This window comes from Peromyscus eremicus, chromosome 6, assembly GCF_949786415.1.
Source record: "Peromyscus eremicus chromosome 6, PerEre_H2_v1, whole genome shotgun sequence".
Taxonomy (NCBI): Eukaryota; Metazoa; Chordata; class Mammalia; order Rodentia; family Cricetidae; genus Peromyscus; species Peromyscus eremicus.
The window spans coordinates 47051295-47060771 of record NC_081421.1 but is presented as its reverse complement, the minus strand read 5'-3'; the positions used below and the strand labels follow the sequence as shown (position 1 = coordinate 47060771).

At 33.8% G+C, this 9477-nt stretch overlaps 1 pseudogene; it reads right to left on the bottom strand.

Annotated features, from left to right (window-relative positions):
- Window positions 1-4738: 4738 nt before the first annotated feature.
- LOC131913728 (integrin alpha-6-like) lies at window positions 4739-6043 on the bottom strand (annotated as a pseudogene).
- Window positions 6044-9477: the final 3434 nt, after the last annotated feature.

Here is a 9477-nt window from a genome sequence, read left to right as displayed (position 1 = left end):
TGGGATTGGCATTGTACAAGTAATTTGACAGGAAAATGGAATAATGAGGGGCTATAATTTTGGAAAGAAAGTGAAATAAATATAGAATAACAAGGACAGAGGGTAAAATAACAGTAAGGATATCCAAAAACATAAGGAATCACACTATTAACTGTATACCTGAAATACACATATTGTAATAAGCTGGTGTATAACTATGCATACATATTTTAAATAAAATTTTCCAACATGAGTTCTCTTCCTCACACGTATCAATGTTAACTTTTTCTAATGTCACTTATTTTGATAATTAAGCAAGAAAATAAACAATTCGCACTATAGTTTTCAATACTTCAATGGTTGTAGTTTTCCACTTAAATATTTATTTTAACTGATGAATTTTAGGTGTCTGTATACATCATTTATTTGTTTGTTCATTTACCACATTGACTAATTTTTATTCACTTATATGGTACCTATGTATATTGATTCACAGGGATAGCAATGGGTAGACTTCTGGGTTTCATGTGTCTGTTTCAGGCAACCAAAACTTTTCTTTGTTTATTATCTGATGTTACTTAATAATTCATATTAAAAGTAGTCTTGTGCCTTTTCCAATCATGGTCTCAACATCTCTTGCTCATATAATCCCCCCTCTCTCTCGCCAATTGGACTCCTGGAGCTTCACCTGGGGCTTGGCCATGGATCTCTGCCAAACTGGTGGAAACACATGAACTATGAACCAATAGCTGAGGAGCCCCCATGGAACTGGATTAGTCCCTCTGGATAAGTGACACAGCTGATTAGCTTGAACTATTTAGGAGGCCCTCAGGCACTAGGACCAGGACCTGTCCTTAGTGCATGAGCTAGCTTTTTGGAACCTAGGGCCTATGCTGAGACACTGCTCAGCCTAGGTAAAGGGAGGAGGGGACTGGACCTGCCTCAAGTGAATCTACCAGGCTGGGCTGACTCCCCAGGGGAGTCCTTGCCGTGGAGGAGGTGGGAATGGGGGGTGGATTGGGGGGAAGGCTGGGGGAGTGGGAGGAGGGAGGACAGGAGAATCCGTGGCTGATATGTAAAATTAAATTAATTATAAAATTAAAAAAAAAAAAACAAGAATGCCTCTGAACTGGGTTGATGGCGAAAATTTTCTATTACTATGTATCATTAAATGGTTAAATGTTAAAAAGTTATTAAATACTATTAAATCATTAAATGATTTATTTTTAAATTGAAAAAAGTAGTCATGCATGTGATCTTTTATATTCAAGTTAAGACATTTGTTTTAAAATCTTCGTGTTACAGTTAAAAATAATAAGCCTATGAATATGCAGTGACCTATCCAAGCCATATATATTAAATGGAAGCAATTTTATATTTTCCATTTCCTCACAATACATATGACCACAATCTCTATTTTGCTAAGACAGTTTTGTTATGTCAGTTTTCAATGACAACAGTAGGTTTCAACTATTTTTAAGTAAATATGTTTCTTAAATGTATAAACAGTTCAATGATGTATGAAATCCTATTTCCTATTTCCATGTCATCAATATAGTTCATAGTCATTCATGAAATTGAACTGCTTCTTTCCCATTCCTTTATCCCAAAAGGGATAGGGGAGGCACTTGCAGGATGCAGAAAGAATAGAGAAATTATAAGCATGTTAAAAATAAAGGGAACATAAGGAACAATCAAGAAAGGAAAATTAAACCAGCCTATGTTGGTAAATCTACAGAGTACAAAAGGTGCTTAGACAAAACTATAAGAAAAATGAACAAGAAGAATTAAACTGGATGGGACCACAGTAATACACATAGATCACTGCATGTTTATGGAACTATCTCTATGTTTCAAATTCTGGAATTATTCAAGAGACTTTCCCTGGTCATAGAACAGTAGTCTTACCAGAAAGTACTAATGCTGGCATAAAACTTTCTGGTGTTTTCCTTTATGCCCATGCATTAAGAATAGACTTTATACTACCTAACTGCATTGTCTAACTTACCAATACTGCAAACCGATGGAAATAGAGCCATGTTTATTTATATATAAATTTCTCCAATTGCACTGCTTTACGTGTTAGAATCAATTCACTTAGGCATTTGAAATAAGCTTCCTAAATAAATATAAAACTGAGTTTTGTAAAAATATTCAGCATTCTCAAGTACAAAGCATGGCTAGTGTTTCATTGATATTCAGAAGTTCCTTAAAGTGCAGCTGTTCAAAAGAAAATATCACAAAGGTTTCTCATTTTAATAATTCAGTCAATGGTTCCATTATGCTGCAAATCTGAAGAATATTCTCAGCTACGTTCAAAGGGTAATTAGAGTAAGATTGATTTAAAATTTATATATATATATAATTTTTATTATTTAATAATAAAAACTATGTGTTGTTTCACCCTTGAATCCTATCTACTTTCTCTTTCTCGGGGTCCTCACAAGAATTGCTGTGATGACTGAATAGACACATTACATCTGCTTTTGTGCTGGAAAATTGAAACAGCATGATTCCAGCTAAGCAAGAACTTTATGGTGGTAGCAAATAGCTGCGTGATTACTGAGGTATAGCTGTCACTGAAAAGAGAAACCTGTAAGGAGCCCATCATAAAAGTAGCAATTTCAGATTCACTTCTGATTAAAATTGAAGCTTAGCAATTCATTGAATGTGACTTCTTAAAGGCTTTAGGGAACATCCCTGCTATCAGTTTCTGTTTCTACTTTTGTAACATAATGAAATATTCCTGGTTTAAGGTGTGCAATGCAATTAGCATAAGATTTTTTTGTTGTTGTTGTTCTGTGGGGAAGTGATAGGGATTGTAGAGATGCCTCAACAGTTAAGAACAAATATTGTTCCTATGGAGGATGCTACTTTGGGTCCTAGGATCCATGTCCGGTGACTCCCAACATACTATGCAATCCCAGCTCCAGAAGATATGACCACTCTCACTTCCAAAGTCACTGGAGTTAATGTGCATATACACTGATACAGACAAACATAAATGCATAAAACTGAAAATAAAATATTTTTAAAATTAATATAAAAATGAAAACTTGAAATAAAATAATAGTGTAACAATTTCCATTGTTAAATATAACTTAAAAAGTAAAATATACTACATGTTACGTGAGGTAAAATAATTTGACAGTCATTTCTAGGCTCATTTGAAATATCATTAGTATCATATTAATTTAACTATAGGTAGGATACTTAATCAAGAAAATGTGTTTCATGAATGAACATTAACAATTAATTTTCTAAAATACCCATTGTATTATTGAACTCTTTACATTTGAAGTGAGCAAGGAGGTTTTACTGTTTGCAGTAGGCTTTCACTATTATCTGTGTCATTCCAATTTGATTGGTTGAAATCTTACCTGCAAAATGATATTAGGACCTAGATCTTTGGGAGGTTAACTGGCTCGCAAGGATGGAGTAAACATACTCAAGCTCAAGCATTCAGTGTTTAATAGCTATCTCAGAGGACATTCCCTTGCCCTTTTTCAGAAGTGCTGATGTGGTAAGAATATATATGTTTGGATCTGGAAAATAACTGTTGCTCTAAGCTACATAGTTTAAATTTTCTGACTTCCAGTATTGTAAACAGGAAGATCCCCATGGCTTGGGTATTTGAAATAAACAAAATCGGCATTACAAAGGTTATGTCATATAAAGATACACAACATGACCCATAAAGGGACAGTGCAGAAAACAATCTAGTCATCCAATATTCTTCACAGACAGTTTCAGAATCCTTATTCATCCAGGGAGAGCAGCTTGATCCAACAGAATCTGTGTGAGGGGTCTTAGCTCCAAGGGAGTTCAAAGGAGAAGTTTAAGTGAAGATTGTAAACACTCTCTTGTCATTAATCAAGTAAACCTGACTTAACAGATTGGACCCAGAGAATACTATCGGTGAAGAAACTGATTTGGAAAGCAGTAGAGAGCTTTAAACTTTAAACTTCACATCATAATTCTTGCACTTATCTTTGCCAATAATCAAACTCCAGTCACCCAGGCTTTCCTAGAGATAAAGATAAGGCTATTTCAGCTTAGTTATAAATCAACTCTATATCCACAGTGGACATACAGAATGGTTGACAGATTCCTGAAGGCATACAGATGGTAGAAGAGTAGTTGACCAAGAACTAATATGAATAAAAAATAATGGAGAGGAAAGAGTTTTCTGGAAAATTCTCAATTACCATCCTCTATAACCATCAGAAAAATAAGAAAAAGTTACAATAAAACTGCTTAAGTTAACACATGAAGGCCATCCAGTGAACCAAAAACAGATGGAGTACAGTCATCAGGAAGGTTTCTACACTATTTTATTTTATTTTACTTGGAGTTTTCAAATGTTGCTCCATTGGTTTCCTCAATAAATGCCAACATAGACTTATTTGTTTCCCATCTGGATGTTTCTTCAAAAGATTCATTGATATGTTCTGCAAGCCATAATGCTATTCCTTCCATGAATTCCACAGACCAACCACCAAGGGAAGAGAGAACTATACCCACTACAGCTCCAGAAAAAGAGATTATGCTCAAGGAATGATCACATTCTGTAGCTGAAGTTTTCTCTGATCCTGTCCAGCCTCATGGACCCCACAGCCACTTATAAAATAATCACTCAGAAGCAAAACTGCTTGGCAATTAGCTCAGGCTAACTACTGACTGGCTCTTACATTTAAACTCATTCCAATTCTATTAATTTGTATGTCACCACGTGTTCCTTGGCTTTATCTGTTTGTGGTTACATGCTGCTCCCTGGATGGTGGGCTGGAATCTCCTGGGTCTCTACAGAAGCAGTGATGGGGATAGGATGCAGCTTGTCTCTAATGTTTTCCTGCAGCCAAAGGGTATCCTCCATGCACCCCGGCTGATTCTGCCTGTTCAGAGTTAGCTCCTGAGTATATTTCGGCTCAGAACCTTGGTTTTGAAACTGAACTCATGACGACAATCCAGAATTTCTTCTTTCCTATACCCAAAGGTATAGGAAAGCTTCGACTATACCCAAAATCGATATTGCAGGTTTATAACCAGAGGGTCTTGCAGTATATTCAAAACAGGCTTGAGGCATATCCTGCTAGTTGACTCACACAGGGATTTCTGGAGGAGGTCAATTCTGTTAAGCGTCACTGTGATAGTTTTCAGAATGTTAATCACTGGCCAGAATTTGAAAATAGTAACTGAGTTTGAGAGAGAGCCAACAGCAATGTCAGGGTAGGAATTCCTATCCAGGTCCGTGTTCCCAGTGATCGAATAGCCGAAGTAAAGTGACATACCCTTAAGAACCTGTGTTGGTTTGGTATTTATGCCAGTTGGAGATCCATGATAGATAAAAACCTTCCCCAGATCATCATAGGGAGCTCCGACAGCAATATCTGGATAGCCATCTTGATTAATATCTCCAATATTTTTTACCGAAATTCCAAACAGAATCTTTGGTCCCATTAAGATCACTCCATCTGCCTTGCTGGTTAATGTAGACATACAAGACTCCCAACTTCACCATCCCTGTCAAAATACTATGGGGCTCCAATAACTATGTCTTGCCACCCATCTGCATTGAGGTCTACCACTGCCACATCATAGCTAAATGAGGAAGCCAGGCCTTCTCCATCAAAGGAAGAAGATGGGCGAACTTCATGTCTCTTTTTAGCAAAACTACAGCCCTGCTGTGTTTGGCTCTTGGAGTACCAGATGCAAAAGTGATGTCACCTTTAGAAACATGCCTGAGTCCAATGAAAAGCCTAGACAACTACTTGCAGGAACCGGCACAAGACTTTGATCATGGTCAGTCTCTCCACCAACTTCATAGGGCCCATCTTCAAAGATGTTCATATAAAAAAAAAGTGTTATTCTTTTGTTCTACATGAGCAATCCCTTTCCAGGTGTAAGTATCCAGGGCTCCGAACACAATGTAATGGAAGTCTTTAGTGAAAGTGGATGCTACCCCTTGCTGACAAGAGCCAAACTTTTCATGGCCTCTCAATCTGCCATCACAGAAACTCCAGTCTCCACGATCCATGTCATCTTTTCTGTTAATCTGTAACATTCTAAGTTAAATTCACTTCAAGAGAGGAAGAGACAATAGAGGAAACCTAACAGCTACGAAGTTTCCTCTTCCTTGAGAAAACAAATATCAGGTTCTTTCTATTACAGTTCAAATATATCAAATATATGCTTGCAGCATTTTAATATGAAAATATAACATGCCTTATTAGATTTTTGAGTTACCTTAAAAATCAGATCTGAAGGTTATTATGCATCGTATCTTAGTAATATTGATTAGCCTCTTCCAATGTATTTGGAGAATTCTAATTATTTGCCATTTAGAAGAGACTAACTAGACCAATCTCAAGCAAAGTGACATAAATACAAATACTAAAAATAATGGTTTAGATTTAACACCATCTGCAATTAACTGAAACATAGATTCATGACTGAATTGTAGAACAGTACAATGTAGTCTCAAACTTTACACAAATTGGCAGTTGAAAAAAAACTTACAATTTTGAAGAAAAATCAAAATGAATAGTTTATATATTTGTTTGCATATAAGACTAATATTTATAAATTTGAAGCACAAAAGCAAGACTAAAATATAATACCTCACAGGAACATTTAAAGAACAGCTTCTTGAAAAACATACTCCATGAACAGATTTTTTTTTAAAACCCTGCAGGCATTAATTAATTTGAAGATTCCTTAAGGATGCTCAAAACTAAGATATCAGAGTTCACCGAATAGAGGCTCCTCATGCTTTACAAATTTTAGATGGGTGACTTGAGTCAGTATGTTCATATCAGAAACAGTTCTAACTTTAGAAAAAGAATTATACTTATAGAATTAAAATTATCACAGAATAAATATAGTCTATCAATTGCATTTCTTAAGCATAATTTACTCTCAGATATAAAAATTGTAATGGCCCATGACCATATAATGGACAAAAATCTGTGGAAGCATTGTTATGTGTTTTATGCTTTATTTTTTGAAAAGTCTTAGGCAAGAAATAATAAATACTGAGCCAGTATATACAAGGTAAGTATGAAAAACAAGTATTTGTATTGTTAAAATATTTCTGATCTAGGAAAATTATGAAGAAAATGATTCTTTATACAGAATACATTTAGAGAGCTATGTCATAAAGGTAAGCATATACATGTAAACCACATATATTAAGAAAAATAAAGTGAGAAATAATTAATAAAATTTGAAAAGGGTGTGATGAATAAATGTGATTCAAATAAAAATACATTACTTGTTAATGGTTTGGGTAAGTACCATATATAATAGAGAACAAAACTATCTATCCAGATCTAATAATGAGATGGAAATCATATGAAATATAAACAAAAGACTTAAACATAAATTATTGTTAATTATAATAATTATTACAGACCCACAGCCAAGTAAAGCTTCAAAGTATGTGTGTTCACTAGGGATATTGATCAACAGTTATGTTGTTTATTCTATCTTTACCTGTGTGTGTATTGGAGTAATACTTGCTTTTGGAATGATCCTTCTGTTTTCTTTTTGTTCTTTCTTTTTTTTCTTTTTTGTTTTAAGAGTCTAAGAAAGACTGGTTATAATTCTCTGAAAGACTGGTAGAGTTATGCTTGGAATCAACCAGGGTCTGGACAAACAATACAGAATGCTTATATTCAGAATTGTCTTTGCTTACAAAGTGTATATATACAATATATTGTAAAAGACTGGTTTTGCTTCCATCCCTTCAATAACTCTGTTCATTCTTTTGAATTATGCCTTTACAGTTTTATAAGAATTACATTCCATAATCTCTTAATCACTTCAAATTAATGTGGTGTGTGTGTGTGTGTTTAATAATGATGAAGTTATGTTTGCTCTGATCTACAAGATTTCATGAATGTTGTCGTATACATAGCATCATGTATCAATTCTTACTAAAGGTTCACAGGTCATAAAAAATAGCATGCACTTTACTGTGTAAATCCTTTATTACCTAATTTTAGCAGCCACTGAGTTATTTACTTTCACTCTGTATAGCATTTTCTATTTTCCTACTGATACTGTACAATTGTAATCTTATATGGTCTTTTATGAAATGGGTTTTATACCTTAGTGTATATATTTAAGATTTATCTATGCCATTATATTTTCTGTATTTAACTTTAAATTATATTCTACTGTATGTTACATAAATTTATTTGCCCAGTAACCTAATAATGATATTTTGATTGTTTCTATTTTCAAAGATAATATAAATAGCTCCAGTGAATTGTAAATAAGATATATTCTGGTGATATGTGTTATCAAATCAGCATTACTTAACAGATTGTTAAGCCAGGTATTAATATTTACTTAACTTAATGAGAATCTGTCAAACAAAATTTCTAAGACTACTGATTATATATATATTCATGATTTTTAATATCCATGTAAAATTAATTTAGATACCATGTTCTATATCACTGAGAGTAAGTAGTATTCATACTGTAGCTTCTTTTGTATTTTAAACACTCTAATAGTTGTGTAATGCTATCTCACTTCTGTCCTATTTCACATTTATCTATTGGCAACTGGTGTTTATGACATGAGTATCTGTGTCCTTTGAAAACATTTATGTAACAGGTCTTAGCTCTTAAAATGGTGTAATTAAGAAGAGTTGAGATCATGAGTCAGAGACGCATGAAGACATTGATCTCTTACAAGAAGAAACAACAGGAAACTTGGTGTCTTCATTTCAAATTCTTTAAAAGGGAGACAAAAGACATGAATCTAAAATCCATGAGCAGTCATTATCTGGAAGCTGTCTTAGACCTTACTTGACCTTGGGATTCTCAACTCTTGATGTTAATTATATAGTAGTAGTTCACTATGAAAGTATATAGTAGTTATATATCAATGTACATAATAAGACATCCAATATACATTACATTTTGGCATGTAGAAAATATACATAAGTATACATTTTCCACAATAACTAATAGTTATCACATTATGGTTCATAATGTCTGCAGTTTTGGTGTTGCAGGTATAACTAGCATTAATTATTATTTCTTCAAATTTTCACAGATCAAAGATTTGTTCTTTCCACAAACCTAAGCAATCGCTTTATATGATATGTTTTCTTTGCTTATAAATTCAAGAGCTTTCAACTATTTAAAACAATTTACATCTTCACATTCTGATAGTTGAATTTCTAGCATCACTAATCCTATGTTTTATAGCCAATATTAAGTAAAATAGGATTATGTGATCATAATCACTATGGCAGTGAGCATATCCAGAGACATGGTGATTCTCTATGCAAAGGAAATCTAATGTCCCACAGAAAACTAGAGATAGTAAAGATGTCAATATGAAGCTAAGGAAGATTAATAATTTAAAATTCATGAATAGTTTCATTAGTTTTCCATTTAATTTATTTGTACTTGTGAAATGAGGCAACTAAAACCATAAAAATGAAGCCATAGACAGAGTACATCTGTGAAGTTCTGTGAT